At 34.9% G+C, this 24,913-nt stretch overlaps 1 long non-coding RNA gene across 1 annotated transcript; it reads left to right on the plus strand.

The window, feature by feature from the left end:
* The first annotated feature begins 3,805 nt into the window (after positions 1–3,805).
* Positions 3,806–23,784, plus strand: LOC120297729. Its single transcript, XR_005553873.1, has 3 exons — positions 3,806–3,917; positions 12,190–12,320; positions 23,493–23,784. It is a non-coding gene; the product is annotated as an uncharacterized LOC120297729 (long non-coding RNA).
* Positions 23,785–24,913: the final 1,129 nt, after the last annotated feature.

The raw sequence follows: 24,913 nt of genomic DNA on the forward strand, positions 1-24,913 counted from the left end.
TATGATACATATGATACATGATGATCACAGTATCATAGTTTGACCTGCTTTACTGCCTCTGAACAAAGATGGTTTGCCATCATTGATGAAATTCTGAATTATAGTAACAAATTCTACAAGAAAATGCCAGGGTATCTGACCCTGAATTCACCTCAAGTGAATGTAGCTCATGCAGCATGTCAATAACCCAAAGTCCATAAAATTTGTAACTAAAGAATAGAATTCTTCAAACAGATGAAAGTTAATATTTTGGATTGACCTAGTCAAATGTATAACTTTGCATCATTTTTCTCAATAAATAAATGCACAAGTCTAATATTTTTGAGCATTGAAAATCAAAAAGGTTCACAAACTTGTAAAAACTATTGTGTTGGATGTGTTGTGCTTTTCCTATTGATAAAATAAAATAATTTCAGTATTTGGCTATTCTGCTGCTTCTGAGATTTTTACAATACTGCAGTTTAAATTCCACTTATGGGAGAATGCCAGGGGTCAAAGGTAGGGTCCCTGACATTGCTGCCAATAATCAGTCAATGAGCTATTAAAATCTGTGTTTATCCTTGCTTTGGGCTTCATATACCTCCTTTTCTCTTCCGTTCTCTTGATAATGGGACGTTGCTCTTCTGCACTGATCCTGAGAAGATAATTGGCAGCTTTGATCCACATTCAGCACTTGAAATATTTATTGATTGATTGGCTGGTTGTTGGCTAGTTGGATTGGTTGGTTTATTTTGACTGTCCATCTCAAATTCATTACTCTGGATAGCTAATAAAGGCTTGAAGCTCACTGTACTCTTTACATTCTGTACAATGGGAGTACGCTTAAGGCACTGACATAAATTTGAGCTGCTCTAAAAACAGATGAAGGATCGTAAAGTTGCAAATGCTACTTTTTCTGTGCCATCCTTTTTCACTGTGGTCTGCCTTTCTTACGACATTGTTTCTGACTGACATCCTGCATTTTGTGCTTCTGCATATTAGAAAGACTATTGCGGGCAATCCACAACTCAAATGGCAAGAGGTTAATTCCCCTTGTGGATGCCTAGCTAGCTATATACTAAAATAAAATAAGGGGCAAATATGGTAATCAGACACCCTAGTATTTTCAATTCTGAATAGCAATCATAATAATCTACCAAAAGCATTTTTTTCTATTCTCAGTGATGTCATCTTCCAGCTGAAAAAGTGGCCTCCTCTGGTGATACTCTGGCAGCAATTTAATTGGGTGGAGTATTTTCAAAGAAAAGCTGATCCTCCACTTGCTATTTTTTTGGTCTTCCTATTTAGTTCAAAGTACTATATAATCACCTCAATTTTCTTTTTCAAGTGATAAGACTTGACTATAAAATTGAGAAGTTAAGTATACAGCAGGTCTCTATGTTTCATCCTGGCTTTATCTCTGGTCATCAACAAGTACCGGTAGTATCTTTCTCTCCACACTTTTCTAAGGAAATTGGCCTTCAGCCTGCACTCAGACATTTCAGTCTGTGTTGCTTTGTGCTGAAATGTTTTTTCCTGAAGAGATTAGATGAACTGATTTGCTTTCATTCATGTCTGGCCTAATAGATTTTTACTATGAAATCTGCTTTCAAGTTGTTGTTTTTTCTGCTCTATCTAAAGGTTACTTGCTTCAGGATGCAAATGCAAGCCTGGTTATTTATATTCCATCTGTAGCGAGGACGGAGCCTTATAATTCTTCTGTGCAGAGAAAAATGATTTTATCTCAATAGCATTTATAGAGAAATATCATCACAGCCAGCCTGCCTTGGGGCACTGAAGTTCTGTCTGCTTAATCCTCATTCTTTTCCTAATGGAAAATACAGTTCTTAAATATATGTTGATTCTTAGGAATGAGACTCTCAAGATTTCTTGGGTATTTTGGAATCCAGTGAATTAAGATTCATATTCAATGTGATATCACAATTTCCTCACCCAGGTGCTTCTATTTCAGCTAAGTAGCCAAAGATACTAAAAAAATTGTCCAAAAAGCAATCATGTTTGTTTATAAGAGTGTGCTTTTGCCCACTACGTTATATGGAAAGGAGAACTGGGTATCTTAACAGAAACATAAATATAAGTTGAATATAGAAAGAATAGAGCATTTTAAAATGGTCCATGGTAAAAAAAAAAAGAAGAAATAAGATCAGGAATAAATAGGTGCTGAATGAGTTAATTGAAATATTAATTAATCAATTAATTAACATTTTCTGAAAATCATTCAGGTTTTAGCCAACAATGCAATTCATATCACCAACATATTTCTAATGCCCCTGGAAACATCCATCATTAGAAATATGTTAAACAACTAAAACAACTTGTCTTACCCTCTAGTCCAGGGGTAGGCAACCCAAAACACTCAAAGAGCCACTTGGACCCATTTCCCACCAAAAACAAAACACTGGGAGCCGCAAAACCCTTTTGATATCTAAAATGAAGATAACACTCCATATATCCTTTTTTACCTTTATTATAGGTGTGTGTGTGTGTGTGTGTGTGTGTGTGTGTGTGTGTGTGTGTGTGTATACACATTAAAAATAAAAGTAAAAATATGACTCTTGGGAATATCCATACTATTAAAACAATGATCACCAAGAGAATGCTTTAAGAGAATAAAATTACATCCCCACACAGGTAAAAAAAGGATATATGCAGTGTTATCTTCATTTTAGATGTCAAAAGGGTCTCTCTCTCCCTCCCTCTCTATCTGCCCTTGGTCTGCCACTCCTCTTCTCCCCACTCTCTCTCTCCCTCTCTCTCTTTCTCTCTCTCTCTTTCTCCCCCCCTACTATCTGCTGCTCACCTGGCAAGCTTCAAGCTGTTGTCCAACAACCTCCGGGGTAGGCAACCTCGTCTCTTTTATGACTCATGGACTTCAACTCCCAGAATTCCTGAGTCAGCCTAGCTGGGCTAGCTAGCTCTCTCCTGCCCTTCCTGCTTCCTGCTGAGACGCAGCAAAGGGAGGAGCTCCGCCCAGAAAGCTTTTCAGCTCCTCGGAGAACATGTGAGTACACTCTCTTTTACACATACACACACACACACACACACACACACACCACACACACACACACACACACACAGAGAGAGAGAGAGAGAGAGAGAGAGAGAGAGAGAGAGAGAGAGAGAGAGAGAGAGAAGCAGGGAAGTGCAATTGCCGCTCTCTGTCTCTGTCTCTCTCTGCAAAGGCAGAGGAGGCTGGGAGCCACAGGGGAAGGCTCAAAGAGCCGCATGCGGCTCCGGAGCCGCAGGTTGCCGGCCTGTGCTCTAGTCACTTTTGAGCACCCTTAAGTTCCTAAGCACATAAAAAATGAAAAATCAGCTTGTTCACAGGCATGAAGTATAATATTTAAAGGAAAACCTATTTTCACACATTAAGGTTTTACAAACAAAAATGAATCTATTAGTTTCATATAACATACAAGACATTTGCCAGGCCTCATACATTTCTATACTGACAAGCTCCTGAGATTCCATATGATTTACAATGATAGAATTAGAAACATAAATAAATAACAACCAAGACCTCCTCAAAACTCCAGACTTCATCATTCCAAACAGCAATCTGGATAAAAACACAAGCATAGAATCAAATATACCTCAATGAAATAAACATTCAACATCTGAGAAACAAAAGACTCTTTGGATTGTATGCAAAAATCACTAAAGATGGTGCCAGGTGTATCTCCACAGCGTGTACTATAAAAGACCAGGACTTCGTTCAGGTCCATGTCACTTTGACTACTCATATGAATGGGATTCTAAGTATTTTTCCCTATCTATTTCAATAGTCCAGGCAGATTCCATTTAGAGGATACACTCCTTACCCAAGGTATACTGAAGCTGAGCCAAGTCATGGAAGGCTTTATAAATGAAAATCAACATTTTGAACTGTCTTGCTGGAATTTAATTTGAGACACCAGGTTAGCATTTTACAGCATTTACAATTCAGTCTGTGGTGACAGTGTCTAGTTGGAAATAAACAGCTTATTGATGATACATAACTCCAAACTGACAGATGGCATTAGTAATAATTGTATACATTTTACTGAAAACATTAAAAAAATATCTTTCCTTTGTTAATATCCTTCAATTTCTTCTTGTATGTCAGAGTATAACTTACAAATGAGTGCTTTATTTTTGTTTTCTGGACCAAATAGTTTCTCTCAGTAACTGTGCGGCTCCCCGATCCTGATTTTTGTTTTAATTTAATTTTCTGTCATGCCACAACTCATTCCATTAAGTTTAGGTGTATGGCTGCTTAAATAGCTTGCTTTACCTCTCTCTGGAGTTTTAGCAAATGTGTTTCTTATAACATTTCACTTTTTTTGTCCAAAGAAATAAGAACAATGAGTCTGGAAATCAAAGGACAAGTTAAAAGAAACAGTAAGGAGGGGACCAAAACAATCTTGTGGAGTCAATGCTTTTTATTTCCAGGGGAATTTTTTTTTTCAGTGATGAGATTCTGGAGGGCCGGGTAGACAGACCACCTTTAGAGTTGACTTTTCTGCCTTCTACTCTTTTTTAATGTTGTTAGGATAAGAAATTGTTTCTTATTAGTCAAAATTGTTATTGATTTATTATTTTTAAAAATTTATTTCCAGGAAATACTTGTACAAACTTGCCTCTTAAAGTATCAGCCTGATCACTAGTTCCCTGTGTGTTGCAAAAAGTGGTGAGCAAATCATTTTGAATTAGAAGCATTTAAAATTTGAAACAGGCTGTTTTAATCATGCTGGCAGTGTGCTCTGTTTTAAGTTTGAAATACTCCATTTTAAGCTCAAAACATCCCTAAAGTAATCAAAATAGTTTCTTTCAGATGTGAAATAAACTGCTTTGAATTCAAAATGGGGTATTTAAAATATAGAGGCATACACAAAAATAAAATAAAAATGTTCAAAATGACTTAAAGTTCTGTTTTTTATATATATAGTCCTAGTTGCAAATGTTTCAGGGTGTTGTAAGTTAATGTTTCTTAACCTTAAAGTCCACAATTCCCCAGCCTGCATGTTTTCTCTTTAGAAAGAAAAAAATTGGTACTTTTCTTGTCTTATAGATGACCAGCCTATTTCAACCATTTGTTTCCATCTTTTGAGGACACCAGTTTTTCTAAAGGGGAGCCTCAACAATAAAACCCTTTAGTAGAAAGACCCCGGGCTCCAAAAAGTTGAAATCAATACCTTAATTTTTGCCTTTCCTTTCAGAGATTTTCTTTTGATTACTAATTTTTCCTCTCCAAGGAATTTCTTCTAGTCATTCTCCTTTGCCTTTTTAAAGCAAATCTAAAATAAGAGAGAGAGAAGAAAGAAGTGCAAAGAAAGAAAAGCCAAAAAAAGAAAGCAATAACTAAAGAAACTAAAACAAATTACTTCCAGCCTTCTTTTCAAAAAATATTAACAAACTCATCCTTTCCTCTTAATCTCTTTTTAACTATTCCAGTGATCCCTTCAGCCCCTTATTTAGTCTTCATCTTTTTCAATCATTAAATCCATAAATCATAATTTCAAGTTTTTCCTGTTAGCAAAAAATCCATAAAAGTTTTCTAGTCTTTCAGAGAAGTACTTATTATTTTCTTTGTGAGTAAACATAAATTTTGCCCTTTCCACCAGTTCTGACATTTTTCATAATTTGTTCTTCCGTTGTGGGAATTTCAGTATAATTCCACTATTGCACAAATAGTAATCTTGCTGTAGTTACAATATACAAAATCAATCTTCCATGGGATTTACTCTAATTTGTCTAATTCTAGTTCTTCTAATTTGTTATCTTTCATCTGCTCATTTATCAATGATAAATAATAAAGAAGCTGTCTTCTCCTGTTGCTGGACCTTTGCTAGCCATTTGTGGGCAGAAGCAATCTCCTAATGGTAAAAATGGAAAATTTGTAACTTTATTCAATTATCTCCCACCTCAGTGAAGACTGATATCAGAGTGAAGAGATTTATACATGAACATAACTCTTTTTGTTAAAGTTCTGATTCACAAATATTTTTTTATAGATTCTAACTCAGAAAGTAGAAAGTGAAGATAAATATTTTTTTTCTTTTTTTTAATACCTGCCACAAAATTGCAAACACAACGTTGTCTGTTTCTTCTTGTACTTCTTAATTTTGTTTTAAAATGTTTCAGTTTACCACTGTCTTGGATGAAAATAAATCTTATCAAATTCAACAAGACAGATACTTAAATGGGTATATATAACATTATATTGAGCAAACAGCAAAAGTTTTCAAATATATTATAAGAAAAAATGTTTCTATAAACAGTTTTGTACTGGCTAAGGTAAAAACGTGGGTGAACGAACCAACTGATGCTATCCTGTATAGCAAATTTACCTTTTAATTCACAGTAAAAGAGCCAATTTGGTGCAGTAGTGAAGATGCTGGCTTAGAAACTAGGAAATTTATGGCCTCCCTTAGCATGAAAGCTAGGTAGATGGCTTTGAGCTAGTCTCCCAGCCCACCCACCCCCCGACATGGTTATTGTTATGGGGAAAATAGGCAGGAGTATTAGATGTGTTCATTGCTTTGAATTATCTATAAAAAAAAGCAGGATAAGCCTAAGAAGAAGACTTCTGTCTTATACCATACATGTTTCATAGGGCATATCAAATTAGCATTGCCACAGGTGGAACATTGTTTTCAGCTGAGACCTTTTTACTTCTGGGAAAGCATGGAAGAGAAAGAAAGCCATGCTCAACAAATGCCCTTGTTTGTTTTAAAAGTACCTCTTTTGACTTTACACCCACCAAAGTGAAATTTGACCCTTCCACAGCATTGAAAGGTTCCCAGTAACTATATATAGTTAGTTAGTTAGTTAGTTAGTTAGTAGTTAGTTAGTTAGTTAGTTAGTTATAAAATTTATAGGCTACCGATCTTACTTCAAGGTATAATGAAATCATGGTTTGGTTGGACAAATGGGAGAGCAGCCCTTTAAGTTTGAAAGACATAATATACCATCAAGGATAAAAGAAATAGATGAGTAAAAGTCATTTTTCTATATTTCCCTATTCTTGGTTCTGAAATGTTGGCTGCCAGTTCTTAATTTAGGCTATTTGCTTATCTGTAGATGTATTCAGATGCCATGGGAATAGTCATGGCAATCTCTGAAAGAAGAAAAAAAATAAGCTCTTTGTAGCATTCCATTTCTTCTACATTCCATGCATTTCTGAACATTAATCTATTATTCTGCAGAAAGGCTCCAGAATAATTTGAGGGAGATCTGTGATTGAGAAGATTGACTGTTAAAAATATACTCTAATGTGTTCAACTCTGAAAAATTTAACATTCACCATGGTAACAAATGATCCTTTCCTTCCCAAGTTGACATGTCAGTATTTCTTTTTTTGCTAAGAGGCAGACATCATTCTATTCAGCCATGTCTGGGCTTACAGATGCACAAACTAATATGAAATTGTTGCCATATTGGCAATTTTCTGGGCAAATATCCATTAGATGAGCCATTTCAAATTAGAGAAGAGAAGAAGCATCCCTTCTTACTTACATTCAAACCTTTTCAGAAACATAGGCATAAAGCAAATCCTATACCTCATTAGATGGAAGGAGAGCCAGTTTGATGTAGTGCTTAAGGCACTAGGCTAGAAACCTGGCTGTGGGTTCTCAAAATTACAGAATAACAGAGTTGGAAGTGACCTTGGAGGTCTCCTAGTTCAACCCCCTGCAGAAGCAAGAGACCCTATATCATTTTGGACAAATGTCCAATCTCTTCTTTAAAACCTCCAGTAATGGAGCACCCACAACTTCTTTTTTTTTATTTATTTATAAAGATTGTATTGGGTTTTTTTTTTTTTCATCAACATATGTTAATTTTTCGAATCAACAAGTTGTCTGGAGTTTGCTGTGCTAATACACGTTCAATTCCTAATCCTTCATTCTTTCCTCTAGCCAAGAATAAAATAAGTTCCAAATCTGATAGTAGTCTGTGTTGTGTCCTGGGCCTGATGAGGAAACTCAGCAGGCCCAGAATTGTTGCAAATGGTCCTGGGCATTCTAAAAGCTGCCCGGGACCAGACAGAGCAGCGCCAGCCTTGTGCGCATGTGCAAGGCATGAAGGAAGAAGAACTCTTATTGGTTCATTCTGTCCGGGGTTCAAGCCCTATAAAAGGCCTGCATGCCTTTTGCATTTTGCTTGAAGTTGGAGATGAAGAATAAAGCACTGATTAGTTGTCACCATGTGTCTTCATCATTCGCACATGAACGGAGAATTCAACAGTCTGTATCTTCTTTGTCTTTCAACCTCATAGTTAATCTGTCCATCTCGGCACATTCCAATATTTTCCTGATTATTTCTTCCTCTGATGGCAGTCCTTCATTCTTCCAGTATTGTGCAAAAATAATTCTCGCTGCTGTAGTAATGTGTAAGATTAAATATAATTTCTGTTTATTAGTCTTTTCAGGCATAATACCTAGTAAAAAAAGTTTAGGTTTAAAATCCACTTGTTCATCCAATATTTTTTCTAACCACATATGTATCTTTCTCCAATAGGCCTTTGCCTTACCACATGTCCACCAAATGTGATAATATGTGCCTATGTTATGTTCACATTTCCAACATCTATCTGACATATTTTTAAACATTTTTGCTAATCTTGCTGGCTGTAGGTGCCATCTATAAAACATTTTATACAGATTTTCTTTGCATGAAGTTGACATTGTTAATTTATAGTTTCTCTCCCGTAACATTTGCCATTTTTCTAATCCTATATTATAGCCAAAAAATTTTGCCCATCTTGTCATTGTTTCTTTCACTTGTTCACTTTCCATATCTAAAATTAACAAAAAGTTATACATTTTTTTGAATAATTTCTCATCTGAGGTTAACAAAATCTTATCAAACTGTGTTTGATCCTTGTAAAATCCATACATTTTTACATCTTTTTCATATGTACTTTGTATCTGTAAATGTGCCCACCAGGACAACACAACTTCTGAAGGCAATACATTCCACTGGTTAATTGTTCTCACTGTCAGGAAATTTCTCCTTCGTACTAGTTCTTGTCCTATCAGAGGCACAAAACCATTTGGGTGACCTTGAGCCAGTCCCTCTCTCTCAATCCTAGGAAACAATGGCAAGCCAGTGTAGAAATCTTGTCAAGAAAACTGCAGGGGCTTGCTCAGGCAGTTGCCAGGAATCAACACTGACTCAAAGGCATAAAAAATAAATAACTAGAAGGAAACGAACTTTACATTGGGAACCATAACTGGACTTTCTCAACACAATATGACTATTATTCTACTGTAGCTATCCAGCAGAACACAGGGAGGTTCATCTTTGCTAACATTTCATTGTAGATTAAACAGAAATAGCTTTTTATAAAAAGAGAGTTTGGAACAGAAAAACCTGTTGCCTGGATTAATGTGTTGGCATATAACAGCTGTACCAGTACAGATATTGTGTGCTAGAAAGCAGAAACTCCCCACTCTGCATTTTCTTATAAAATATGAAACATTTAATTACAGTGACTGATTGTACTCATTTCTCCTATACTTCAGAGCTTCAGATAATTTGATGACAGAAAGAGCTTATGTAGAAATGAGGGTTGAGAATTTGAAGTGTCTCTTCAAAATAAATAACAAAATCCCTGCAAAGCACAGCACTTTAAAGTTCAGACTTTGAAAGAGAAAGATGGGAGTTTAAATAACATAGGGAGATAAATATCTATAATTTATTCCTGAAGATTAATGTTGTTGACAAATAACCAAGTCAATGATGAATAAATATTGTTTATATGGAAGATTCAGACGAAGCACTTTCCTTAGCATTATGACAAGATGAATTAGCAGGCCTGCAAGACAATGCAAATCATGAGCTCTGGAATTACCTAGTGAAGCTGCAATGAAATTCTAACCTGCTGTTTCCCAATCTCCCACCTTGGGAAGAATGAGTCTACACTCTAATAGAATTCTGTGCCACTTCGGTCAATAGCTAGGAATTCTTGGATCTACAACCCCAACTCATCAAGAGGATGCCAGGTTGGAACAGATATATTCTAAGGCAACCATACCAAGCCTATTTTCAGTCTGTATTTTATGGGAAAAGGCAAAAGGCAAATACAGGTAGTCCTCAACTTAGCCCAAATTTATGATGCTAAGTGATAAATTTGTTAAGTCGATTTTGCCCCATTTTACAACTTTTCTTGCCACATTTGTTAAGTGAATTGCTGCAGTTGTTAATTTAGTAACACGGTTGTTAAGTGAATCTGGTTTCCCCATTGACTTTGCTTGTCAGAAGGTAGCAAAAGGTGATCACATGACACCAGCATACTGCATCTGTCATAAATATGAACCAGTTACTAAGCATCTGAATGTAAATCACATGACCATGGGAATGTTGCAATGGTTATACGTGTAAAAATGGTCATAAGTCACTTTTTCAGTGCAGCTGTAACCTCAAATGGTCACTATGCAAACTGTTGAAAGTCAAGGACTGCCTGTATTTGGAGGATGAAGATGGTTACTTAGGAAAAGCGAGAGCAAAATCCCACAGTATAAATATCTGTCAATCTATCTATTATAGGTATAAGGAACTTTCAGTCCAGATATCAATATTAGACGTCCAGGATTCTTATTCCAAATCTTCAGATTCTTCTGTGACGTCTCTTCTCTTAGATTCACATCTTTCACTAATGGTTGTATTGGTTTATATGTACAATACAGATAACATCTGCCTTGAATAAAAGCACATCTATAACTCCTTTCTATCTCTGGCTCAGCTCATTTTGCCTTTTGTCACACCCAACATTGGAATGATAAGAACAACAGATTTTAACAAAGTCCTGCCTATATCAGCATAAAAAATTTCCCAGCCTAGTCTGATTTATTTATTGGGCAAAAGTACCGTGTCTAATTAGTAGAGGAGCCCTGACACTTAGATCGTTATGGGACAAAATATAACTTACCATAAGTATAAAACATGGGTTTTGTTTTACAGTACATAGTTACATTTTTAAAAAAGCCTTTACGTTGTTTTAGAATTTAAAAAGAAAGAAAACATAATTTTATACCTCATCTGTTTCAATTCCAAGAGATCAAATATTTTTCAAATATTATTGTACCATGTACATCGTTGCTTCATTCTTTAATACAAAATTCCTGTTTCCATGGTAACTAATATAAAAATTAAAGAATTATATTTGGAAGAGAAAAAAATAATTATACTGTAGACTGGCAAATAACCAAAAGATTCTGCTGTATGCTTTCAAGTTATTCAACTGTAGGTAAGTCGTACTGATCTATTCAGAAAACACAGGATGAAATTTTTTTAAAAAAAACCAAAAAACAAAAAACCACCCCAATGTGAAATCACTCCACTGCACTTCATCCAAATCCTAGATCGATCTAACTAAACTATAACTTAAGGACTTCAGCATTCAGTTAAAACCTCATTATATTTATTTTTCTTTCTTTGCGGTTTTATTAAATATATTAAAATAAATCACAGTTATGATAAAAATAGAAGTATTAACTTTCATGAAATGTTAATAAAACATACCTTAAAAGTAATAGTAAATACTGCTAAAAGAAACATTGTAAATGCTACACATTTTATTTTTAAAACAAAGAAAAAGAAAGAAAATACTTAGAACATTGTAGTACGGACAGAATAACTCAGATAAATCTGACTAGTTTTCTCCAAAGTCTCTCTCATCCTCTGTCACAAAGAGGCCTATGAAAATATTGGTAAGGAACATTAGTCTAATGCTACAGATCAGGTGGAGAATTCTTTTACAGAATATATTTCAGTAAGATGTAGGTATGCAGGTTTTTGCTACCAGGAAACAATCTTGTTCTTACATGTCGTGTCTTTCCTCCATCTCATGAACACTTATGCTGAAAAGATTCCATTTTGTGTGGGAAGAAAAGATTGGATAAAATGCACAAAGGAATACTTTGTTGACAAAGACAAAGTAACATTTCCATTTACACATATTGGTGAAAGGTCTCTTGAATTGTTATCGCTTAGGTTTTTTTTGTAATTCCTACTTTAATCTAAGCAGTTCAGAATCATTGTTGTACGGTAGCTCATAGCTAACTAATATTCCCAGATCAACAAACTGTGTCTGACTCCTAATACTCATATAGCTAAGACTCAGGTTTTGGCACAGAGGTACTGTACAGAGTGGTACTCGTCCACTCTCCTTCTGCTGGAAGAAAAATAAGCTTTGTTCTCTTAAAGATGAAGGGACAACTCTGGAGACATGGAGCAAGAAGTTGCTGTGCCTGAGCTGGGATGTAGCATGTCCCCAACAACTCTGATAAACTACTGCTCTGATCCCAAGAACCTAAAGAAGATCCAGAAACAAACGGGTGTGTATTAGGATGCAGGTCAGCTCTAAGATATAACTATCTAGTTAATCACTGTATCAAGTTTTGATTCTTAATACTTTTTTTCTTACTCCTATCTCCCTGCACAAGTCAAACAATTTATGTGATGTCAGTCTGACTTCAATATTTATTTTTCTCCTTTTTGGGGAAACCAATGAATAACTTGAAAGCCATGTTTCTCTCAAATTTATTAATTATGAAGGACCAGCATCATCTTGTAATTTGCTAAGAGCACTGCACTTATCGTTGTAAACTAAATTTTTTATGTTAACTTTAAAAAAATGTTTGATTTATTTATCTCTTGTGAGTTTGATTTATCTTTAAGAGGAAAAGAACAAAAACTGTTAGTCACATGCTGTTAGCCCACTATGTAGACTAGACCAAGAAAGCAACTCTACATGAAGGCTAAAACTACTTTTATTAAGATTGGCCATATAAACCTGTGTTTTATTTCCCCACCCTTACATTCATATGAATTAGGGAGGTATCTTCCTGAGTGAATCGCACATTTCTTTTGCTTGTTTTGGACTTTAGCCATAATTTTGCTCTCATTGGTTTAGAAAAGGATCTCACCTGTCTCTGTCAAGGTCATCTTCCTTACTCCCATACATGACTTCCTACTATAACAGCAAGGGCTTGCCTTATCAAAATGTTAAGATTTGTTGTGGCTGCTTTAATCAGGGCAATCTCACTGGTTTATATTTTAGCTGATTTTGACTATGTTTTGGATTTTGAAAGTTGCCTGGAGTCTACTGGTGTGGTTGGCCATATCAAATTTTATGAAACAAATAAGTAATTTTCCCCTCCATTTTATTTTATTAATTTAATAAGAAAATGTATATTTCTGCCCCACTTACTCATGGTGACTCTGGGCAGCTTACAAAAATAAAAGCTCTGTACAAAATGCAATAAACCTCCACTGTCTTAGTGACAACAATCAGACAGTTAATGTCCCCAGGCTCATTGGCAGAAACAAGAGGAGGCCAATCTTATTTCCACAGGGATGTTATTCAACAGCGATGGAGTCATTATGAAGAAGGCTTTCTTCTTGGTCCCACCAGATGAATGTCCTTAATAAAGGGAACCTATAACATCCTCTGCTTCCCAGCTCTGGTGGGTCAGATTGATATGACTGGGAAAAGACAGCCCTTCAAATAGCCTTATCCCAGGCCATTAAAGGTAACAACCAACACCTTGAATTATGCCCAGAAGAAATCGACAAACCAATGTAGTTCCCACAAGAAAGCTGACACATGTTGAAATCTAGACTTGCACAGAACCAGAAGATTTATCCATCAGAAAATTGTAAGAATTCCAACTTTCTCACAAATAGGGATAAGTTAGAAGGGCAGGTGAGATACCTCAGAAGACAGGTAGTGTAGCAATGGCTACCAAGTAACTGCACAAGTGCAGGGGAAAGATCAGGATGTGGAAAGTCAATAGGCTTTGGGGGGGCTAAAAGTTCCACACTTTCATCTTATGGAGTGAGAAATGCCATTGATTTACTAGCTTTCTACTGGCATTGATGAATTCTCTGTTTCTGAGACATTATTATTTTGTGTATTTAAAAACTACCCTACCAAATCCAACCTAGTATTTTGTGTGTCTTTGTAATCAAAAGCAAAAAGTTGTCTCAGTTTCTCAGCAATCTGAGAATTTCATGGTTTTCCAAAGTTATTCCATTTGAGATTTGATGACAGGCATTCAACCTAGCTTTAGAGTCCTCATTCAGATGTCCATTTTTATACCCTGAATTCTTTCATACCAGAAGATCCTAGAAAAGAATTTCAGTCATAAATAAAGTTCAGAAGGAACTCTTTTTTATTTATTTTTCCTAGTGGACATTGGTTGTAAAAATTTACTGTACCAGAGAAAGCTCTTTATTTGTGTTGCTAAGAGATTTTTTGCTCACTTTTTCTTACCTTTCTCAATTCTATAAAGGAGAATTCTCTGTATGAGATATAAATATAAATACTCAATTTTTCATTAGGTATTATCTTACTTAATCCATAAGCATATGCATATTAAAGAATGAAAATCATGAGCTTCTTTATTTCTTTCATAATCTTTTTTGTAATATTATAAATGTAATTCCTTGTGGTAGTGGTGGCCCATATTTTAAGTCTATTTTAAAATAAAATACAATTTCACAAGATAATTGGAAATCACAGGAATGTAGTAGAGAAAGAGTTGCATGCATGCTTCTCTGAGAGTGTTAAATCACTGTAAGTAGAAAAGAATAATCTTAATCAATCCTCAGCATAAAACCTAAAGAGAGCAAAAGCTTTCTTAGCTGTGTTTTTACACAGTTTGCAGAGATAATTGTAGCAATGCTCTCAGGGCATATGGCCAAGTAACAGAGAATTTAACTGCATATCCTCATAGTGCTAGGAATTGACACAAGCAATAGTTCATATGCCTGGGCCACCAGGTGATGATTATGTTCCTTTGCTCATTGATAGTGGGACTCATCTGCAGAATTATTTTCCTCCTCCAATAACTCAAAGAAATTCTACAAATTTATTTACACAGATGGGCACTTAAGCAACCACAAATAACAGGTCTGATTTCATTATGCCAAAAAGATTTATGCATGCAATTTAGGTGACCACTTCTGGAAAAATATCTGTTAATTTACAGCAGATATTTAATACAGTGGGGCATTAATATGTTTTTTCTTTCAGCAGGACCAATGAATATATTTTCTAATTCATATCTATCAATATAATTTGATAGATAATAGCTCTAATTAGTTGTTGTCAATAGTTTCCTTTATCTGAAATTATTATACTGTCTTATAGAAATGGTTAAGTTCACCTCACACAATCCTTTCCAATTTTTTTTTTAATCAGTTTTCAACTCTTGCTTCTATTCTGCACACCGAGGCAGTTGGCTTGTGTACAGTACAAATTGATAGGACTTGATCCTACACGGAGTTACTTGGGACAGCTTAGCCTATTGTCACAGATATAGTGAAAATCTGGAACTTTGATTTATTATTACTCTGAAACAAAAACATATCTGGTCTCTTTTTCAAAAAGAGAGCGAGAGAGAGCGATAGAGAGTGAGATCAAGGGGGCTCCCATGGGGAAGGAGGAGAAGCAAATTTGAAGTTAGAGCAGTCTGCTGAAATGTCTTGGAGGACACTAGATAAATGCTTGTAGTATTATCTCTATAGGTGTTCACTACATCTGTGAATAAAAGCTTAATTCCTAGTTTGCAGGAATAATTTTATAAATCTAGCTTTGTTTCAACTACATTTGTCAAATGTTGCTTGAAACTATTTTGAAGGGAATATAAGATTAGTAGAATGCATTACACATGATGAAATAATATGATACTGATCACTTCCTTGTATAAAAACAAAATATTTCCTGCTGATAAACCATACATCTATTTTCATGTATTTTCAACATATATTTCAAATAATTTGATGCACTGGGCCATTTGGTATTTATGAAGGCATTACATTTTTTCAAGCATGACACAGTCTCTGCATATTTCAGTTTAAAATATATGGAATAAATTTGGAGCATGAAATACTAACAGCATGCAGCACATAAGCAGTTTTAATATCCTTCATGCTTTAATGATTTATTTGTCACATATTGGCAACATTAATTAAAATGAATTTGTTGTTATTGTACTTGTGTGATTATAGTAATCCTATTTTTCAGGAAAAAGAAGGCACAACTGAATAGGTTATATTTTACAAGTTTCTTTCTTTTTCAGAAAGAAACTTTTTATATTAAGAATATTAGTATTTTTCAAGGATATCAACAGTTATTATCTCTGGTATAACAGCCATGGATAAATCATGGTAGTCATTATTGTAAGTAAGAAAATGAACCACTCAGAAAGTTAATAATCTTCAAAGAACTAAGCAAGCTGCTTTGAATTTACATAAAATAAATTATGGATTTCTGTTATTACAATTATACATTTATATGGAACAGAATATTTAAAGTACAGTAGCTTTCTCTGATAACCTGAGTAGATGAATCTGTGCACTAAGCATTATGCTAGAGAATAAATATGTATGCAAAGGTAGTCCATTATAGAAGATTGGCCATAGGTCTACTGTTTGATATTTATAGAGTTTATAGAGTTTCTTTCAGACTTTGTAGCTTGTAGCTATAGATGTATATATTATTATTACCCATAAAATTCATATCTTGGTTGATTTGTAAGTAGTAAAATGGTGCTATAATAGTTGTTTCCACCATAGGATAATTAATAATTAGATAAGCTGATATAGTTTAGAAAGCTGAAGCAGATTTAGTTTAGAAATCAAATAAAAATAGTTAAAATGTTCAGGAGTGGAAATTTCACAAATATGTATCTCAATATTTAAGAGAATTATTTCTGTTATTGATATTCCATGCTTCCTTTAAGAAATTGAAGATGGTTTACATAGTTCTTCTTCCCTTATGTTATATGGAATATGAAACGAATACATTATGGTGTGACATGGTAGCAGTGTTCCAGTATCCCAGGGGTTGCCACAAAGAAGAGGGACTCAAGCTATTCCCCAAAGCACCTTAAGGCAGGACAAAAAGGAATTGATGGAAACTAATCAAGGAGAGAACCAGCCTAGAACTAAGGAGAAATTTCCTGACAGAACAATTATTCAGTGGAACAACTTGCCTCCAGAAGTTGTGGGTACTCCAACACTGGAAATTTTTAAGAAGAGATTGGACAATATAGGGTTTCCTGCCTGAGCAAGGGGTTGGACCAGAATACCTCCAAGGTCCCTTCCAATCTGTTATTCTGTTATTCTAGTTTATTAATAGAATAGAGTTTTATATTTCAGTTTCTCCAAATCAGAGATAAAACTTAACCTTTATAGAAAACTGTAAGTAGTTCAAAATACTTAAAGGATGCCAAATTGAGATACACTACTCACTTGTACTATAATGAAGATTCACTAAGGTTCAAAATTAACTCCCCCAAATATGGAATAATAGCAATAGCAATTAGACTTATATACTGTTTCACAGTGCTGTACAGCACTCTCTGAGTGGTTTACAGAGCCAGCATATTTCCCGCAACAATCTGGGTCTTCAGTGTACCGACTTGGGAAGAATAGGAGGCTGAGTCGACCTTGAGCCGGTGAGAATCAAACTGCTGAACTGCTGGCAGCCAGCAGTCAGCAGAAGTAGCTTGCAGTACTGCATTCTAACCACTGCATCACCATGGCTCATAATAATCAAGTTGAGTGTAATTCTTGATCTAAACATTACCAGCCTAGATAGTGCAAGATTGTACTAAGGCTCTGTACCCCAATTGCTTTCTTGAGAAACTGAGATACATAATAGGCTTACCAGGTCAATTATTGATTTTCATTTTCTAGACCCTTTCTTTCTTCCTTCTTTACTGAATTTCCATATTATTTCAACTTACGTTTTACTGTTCAGGTTTCCTCTGTGCTTTATTACTTATTGCCATGCCATATCTTTCATTATTACAATGAAATTTAGATGAAGTTTTACATATATTAAATGCCTTACAACATTTTCACCTTCATCTCTTCCTCTACGAATTAGCTGGTCCCTACCCTACTGGCTTTTTATGAGGCCTGAACACCTGGGTTCGTGCCCAGGTGGGGGGGGGGAGTCTCAATGTATGAAAGATTCCATTGCCTGGTATACAAACAACTGTTGATTGCAATATCACCTGCTGTTTATTTTAATTTGTGAATTCGTGGTGGGAACTGTTTTTAAGTTATTTTAAGACCGTTCATTGCCTACTTGCTGAGATAGGCAGCCATAGAAAATAAATAAATAAATAAACAATGTTTCGCTCCATCTGTGAAGTTGCATTACTTCCTCTCTGAGACCAAAATGGCATTGCATCTGTTTATTAAATAGGATGCACAATTGGAAAAAAAACTAAAGGGGATCAAGGCAGGTGTGTGAACACAAATTTACAGCCAGACATTGAAGATATCTAATGGCCCATGGAACAGCTGGCTTTTATTTATATCTCAACAAAGGAAATAGATCAGTGCACACTGTTTGAAACTGTTTGCTTTGTTTCAACTGGGGCTAAATCCTCTAAGAGTTACAAATCTCTGTCATCCAATTCCAAGGAGCAATTTTGATGTCTAAGAACTTCCTCACTCTAATTGTTCTAAGTGAAGTTCAGATCAACATAAAGAGGGCATAAACAGAGGCATGAATGAAGAATGAATAAGAGCTCTGTCTCTACAGCTTCAGATCTTAAAGTTGATCCAAAATAAATGCAAGTACATACAAAGAAGTGTCAACTTGCAATTAATACTATGCTAAAGTGTGTGTTTTAATTTTCATTTTAATTCCAGTAATATTTTTTTTCACCACAGGAAAACTGAGATTTTTTTTACTGTATAATCAGTATTCATATATATATATATATATATATATATATATATATATATATATATATATATAAATGGAATGAATAAAGCGCGTTCACCAGGAGAGTTTAAAGTTAAAATACTTTAATTAAAGTATTTTACTATATTAAAAGGTTGCCAAGCTTTCGTTGGGAAAACTCCCCAACACACACACACACACACACACACACACACACACGTGTGTGTGTGTATATATATATATATATATATATATATATATATATATATATATATATATATATATATATAATAGTCATACAGTTTATTTATTGTTGGAAGAGATGAAAAATAAGGTGGGGGAGAGATACTGTTATTCTGTTCTATTCTGTTCTTTTCTGTTTGAAAAAACTAATAAACCAGGGTAATGCAAAACAATAATTTGTGAGCAATGTTATAATCAAATGATTGCTGGGAGAAATATCAACAACCTAAGATATGCAGACTCTAATGGCAGAAAGTGAAGAGGAACTAAAGAGCCTCTTGATGAGGGTGAAGAAGGAGAGTGCAAAAGTTGGCTTGAAACGCAACATTAAGAAAACCAAAATCATGGCATCCGGCCCTCTCAATTCCTGGCAAATAGATGGGGAAGAAATGGAGGCAGTGACAGATATTATCTTCCTGGGCTCCAAGATCGCCACAGATGGGGACTGCAGCCAAAAAATTAAAAGACGCTTGCTTCTGGCGAGGAAAGCTATGGCAAATCTAGAAGCATACTAAAAAGCAGAGACATCACCCTGCCAACAAAAGTGTGTATAGTCAAGGCCATGGTTTTCCCAGTTGCAATGTATGGATGTGAAAGTTGGACCAATTTGGCTCAGCGACAAAGAATTGAGGCCTTTGAACTATGGTGCTGGAGAAGACTCCTGCGAGTCCCTTGGACTGCAAGGTGTTCAAACCGGTCAGTCCTAGAAGAGATCAACCCCGACTGCTCTTTAGAAGGCCAGATCCTGAAATTGAAACTCAAATACTTTGGTCACCTAATAAGAAGGAAGAACTCACTGGAGAAGGGCCTTATGCTGGGAAAGATTGAGGGCAATAGAAGAAGGGGATGACAGAGAATGAGGTGACTGGATGAAGTCACTGAAGCAGTAGGCGTGAGCTTAAATGGACTCCAGAAGATGGTAAAGGACAGGAAGACCTGGAGGAACGTTGTCCATGGGGTCATGATGTGTCGAACACGACTTTGCAATTAACAACAACAATATGTGTGATGTCATTCTCAATCCTTGCCCTCTTTCATGATGTTCATGTTCAATCTACACTCCCTTCTTTATCATACTACTTTGTAAATTTAGAAGTCAGGCAAGGGTTGTATGTTAGATTTTTGAATATATTTTGAGCCTATTGGGCTTGATTTTGGATGCCTGTTTGGGTCTGGCAGTTGGCTGTTAAGTCTCTTTTAATTTGCAATGGCTTCTTTCATCTGCTGCTTAAGTTATATACTGATTTTTTTTCCTATGGCCTAATATTTTAAACATGTTGCTGCTCGTAGGTTCATCTTAATTAATTACTACTAATCTGGTGTAACAGTTATGGGTAAAATAAAACACAAATGTTCAAACAGATCATTGGCAATACACTTATATCTGTAGATAAGAATATTTACAACAGGGATAATTTGTGCAAAAGACTGTGCTTTCCATCCAAGCCAACCTCAGTGTATTAAATATTATATATAGCCAAACCATTCTACATCCACAGGTACAAATTTAAAAGCATATTGAAAAAGATACATGTGAGTTAACATTATTGAGAGAATGTCAGACTGCATGGGATTTTATTGCGCAGCTACAGGGAACAGACGCCCTGTATAGAAGACATAATACTACCTATAACTATTAGGCTTTCATTTCCCCAGTAGCCAGACTGTTAAACTCTGTAGACAGATATTTGTTTCTCATTAAAGCATCTAAAGGCCAAATAAAACAGTTAGGTATTGATTTTCAGATGCAGCTCAAAGACAACAAAGCCCAGTCTTGGCCAGATAGAATAGAGACCAAGTTCATTGTCTCATTTCTACTTAGACAGATCCTTGGAATGGCAGAATAAGAAAAATTATAAAATTTATTGTTCCATTTTTTAACCAGATGAGTTCTGGAAAGCAATTTGAAACTGGCAGAAACAAAAAAAAATAACAATGAAAGATGCTTTTTATTTCAGGAGCCAAACTTTGTATATATTAGTGTACAGGCCTTATTACTAATAGAAATAAATACCTTTGTGAACCAAAGTTCATTGTCAATCATCTTAATGGAACTCTTGGAATTATTTTCAGTATAGACTGAATTGTAAAAAATATATCTTTATATATGGAGAGGGGGGAAATTAAGGATTGGCACAAAAGTTGGATTTCATATATTAATACAAATAAAAATAGGAATAAGTTGAGGTATGTAAGGAGATGTGATGAGGCAAACACAGAAGGACTTAGAGAAGTGAACAAAAGAAGAGAAATTTTTTGAGGATTTTTTTTTGTCTCCTCCATTTCAATATGACTGTGATTCCATTGATAATAATTTTTAATAAAAAAAACCATTAGATTTAGACATGCCCAGGTGAAAAAGAAAAGCTTTGAACTTATAAAACAAATTAGAAAACTTTTAAATTTGAAATGGAATGGCAATAATACAAGCAAACCCATTACTATTTGAGCTATCCCTATTACACACTTCACAGCAATCATTATTGGCTAGGCACAGCTGAACTAGTTATTTTAGATTGCAAGATTTGACAACAGACAATGTACTACACTGAAATGTGAACTGAATCATTTGTATCTACTGAAGAAAGCAGGTATTTGTGATTTGTTGCAAGTAAAGCAGTCAGTGGAAGATGAAATATGTGGTTTAAATGATTACATAAAAGTAAACAAAGAGAGGATGCTAGTAAATATCTGCCAGAAAAATATTTTGAATGTGACTGAATCAAAGGTGACATAGAAAACGAAATGTTATAACAGTGAATGAAAAATTGGAAGGAAACTTCTCTTTAGTCAGTCTAAAAAAACCAAAGACAAAATAAAAAGTAGCTAAATTTGGCAATAGCTTCAGACTGGATCCATCAAGAACGAAATGAAAGAATTAATATTTGCAGCACAAGTAAAAAAGCACTAGCAATAAATGCCATAATGAAAATTCAATAGCAAATGCAGATTTTGCAAAGACAAGAATGCAAAGTAATAAGTGGCCATAATAAAATATCTCTAATAGATTTTATGAAAAGACATGAGTGGGGGGCAAAAATGATACATTGAGTTTTATACAGAAACAGATATTCACCACTACTGCAAACATTGAGTTTTACATAAAATACATGGATTTGATGCTCCAAGTATTGGTATGAACATAATGCTGAAAAAAAATGCTACATAATGATTATGTAAAAAAACTTAGGGGATTCCTGAATTCAAACAAAATGATAATTAACAACATGCCAGCTATCATAAGTGATAAAGAAAATCAAGTTTTACTTAAAGATGTAGTTATTCAATACCAAATAACAGCAGAGTAGCTCAAAAGGAACTGAAAAAGACTGTAAGTTACTGGAACTGAGCAATTAAAATACCAAAATGATGAAATAAATTGGCTAAAATTTGTCTCAGAACCATGGGAAGATTAGTATAGAGCTATAATTCTAGAATTACCAAAGCAGTTGAACAAATTAAAATTATTTAATCTCACAATATTTAGCTTACAAAAACCACCTTGCTCTTATATATATACAACAGTAATAATCAGCAGTGGTTTTAGAATGAGACCGTAAACACATATCATTTCAATGCTGAAGTCCTTGTCAATATCTATTTACCAGGTACCTAAACAAATTCTTTTTTAGTTTAGCATTACAGTTTCCAAGAGAAGAGAAATGAAACAGAAAAATTTGGAGGTTTTGGAAATTGTTTCTATATTCAGAAATTGTACCAGTGGGACATTTTCCATTCACACACAACTGTCATAGAGGAGAATTATAAACCATTTTTGGTTCAGTTAGTTGCCTCTTCTGTTTTACTAAATTGCATGCTTGGTAGTAGTAGTAGTAGCAGCAGCAGCAGCAGCAGCAACAATAGTAGCAGCAGCAGCAGCAGCAGTAGCAGCAGCAGTAGTAGTAGTAACAACAATAACAACAATACTAATAATACCAAATAATGACAATGAATCAAGCCCTTCATCTCCCATTTAATTTGGTCTGACCATGAAGGCTGAATAGAAATTAAAAGCAATGAAGAGAAATTGTATAGATTTGAGCTCTTGTTAAAGTTTGCAAAGAAGAAAAGGGGAGATCACCTTATCTTAAAGTGAAATAATGGAAAGACTAGTTTCAAAATTTTCCCTTGTACTTTTCCTGCAAATGTTTACAGAAACTTGAACAGGGAAGGATATTAACAATAATGACTAGTTCAGTGAAACAAAAAACTAAATTAGACAGAAAGATGCCAATACCTCTTTCTCAAAGCCAAGTGCATATGCTATTCACCATTCTTTGTGCTGACAGGAAATTATTCACCAATCACCTTATATAGGATGGAACTAATGAGGAGAACCAAGGCTGGTTTTGTGCAAGCATTTTGCATGATTGTATTCAAAAAGAGCACAACTATCAGCTCTTTTGGAGTGAGTTTAATGCTATTCCCCCCAAAAAATTCTAAACCATGTTCAAAATTGGCCGAACAACAATTGGTAGGTGCAATGAATAAATAAATGCAATAAAGCTGTGAAAAAAATGTTATCTCACTTTCTCTTTCTTGTTTTATTATGCAGCCTCCTCCTTACTATCTCTGGTCAGCTGTTGCTCAAACAGGTCCAAGCTGGGGATCAGTTGAGATTTGAGAGGTATAAGGAGAGAATCCTATTTGAAATAACAAGGCTCTCCTACTGCCCAAAGCAGAACGGGCCTAGAAGAAAGGAACCAGGAATCAGAGGAGACAACAGACATCCTCAGACAGCATCACTGAGCAAAAATAATGTTTTTATTGTGTTAGCCACCATAATCACTTATGTGAAATGGTCATGTAACTCCGGTGAATAAAACTAAGAGTGTATACATTGCAAACCCTGTGCAGTAATGTGGGGGGGGGGGAACAGTACATCAACACTGGTAGAGATCAGAATGACTTCAGGCTGCTTTAGACATGGACAATGGATCAGATGAAGGACAAGCCATGAAAACAGTAACAGAGGTTCCTGGGACATGTTAGTGATGTAGTTATCACATGAAAATGAGAAAAAGCTCCAAGTGTGACAGAGCTCATCAAAATGTGACACATTTCCATTTTTATTACAAGCCCAGCGGTAATATTAAAGCTCCATCTACTTCAAGCAAGCACAAACATAGGACAAAGAAGACAATTTCACTTTCAATTGACGCAAAAGCTTGATTGGGAACTCATATTTTTCTTTTTAAAAAATCAGGTAGTTCAGATTTTTGAAAGTGGGCGGAAAATATAAGGTTTTCACAACTTCCTATTACACGCATTTTCGTATATATATACTAATTACAAGCAGGAAGCTAAAATAAAAAAGCATCATTTGCAACATTGGTTAAGACCTTAATTCAACTTCCATATTGTTGTCATAGGAACAATTCTTTTTTATAGACCATGCTGACCCACTGCTGTGTTTAGTATGAAACTATTACGCTCCATATTCATTCAAATTATAGTTATAATTATTGAAATATTTCTACATTATTTCCATAATATCAGAGTTTAACTGTAGTAAAACAACCTCCTTCAGAGGGGTGACTTTATTTTAAATGTTATATCATTATCATGTAGAACAATTCTCATACCACAGAATATAGTGACAGAAGTTTCCTTTTAAATGCCCTTTTTCTTTATAAATAGCTTAACTTTCTTGATAAAATAAATACATCTGTGGAATACAGCAACAACAATCATCTTAATTACCAAATTAAGCCTGAGATATAAAAATTATTTCACACATCCCTAAGGATAAGTTTTCTTAGTCATATTTATTGATTATAATTTGTGTCACTTTGCATCAACTTCATTGTATTGGTCTGTGAGAAATTCCTGCAAGATATATTTTTCACATCTATGAATTCAAATAGAGAGGAAATTGAAAGAATATTGTACAAACCGTGTCAAATGAAACTTATTTAGCTACATCCAATGACCTGCAAAAGAAAAAGAAAAACTCAAAAACATATGACAGAATGC

This window comes from Crotalus tigris, unplaced genomic scaffold (genome assembly GCF_016545835.1).
Source record: "Crotalus tigris isolate CLP2741 ecotype Arizona unplaced genomic scaffold, ASM1654583v1 scf7180000023687.2574627, whole genome shotgun sequence".
Classification (NCBI taxonomy): Eukaryota; Metazoa; Chordata; class Lepidosauria; order Squamata; family Viperidae; genus Crotalus; species Crotalus tigris.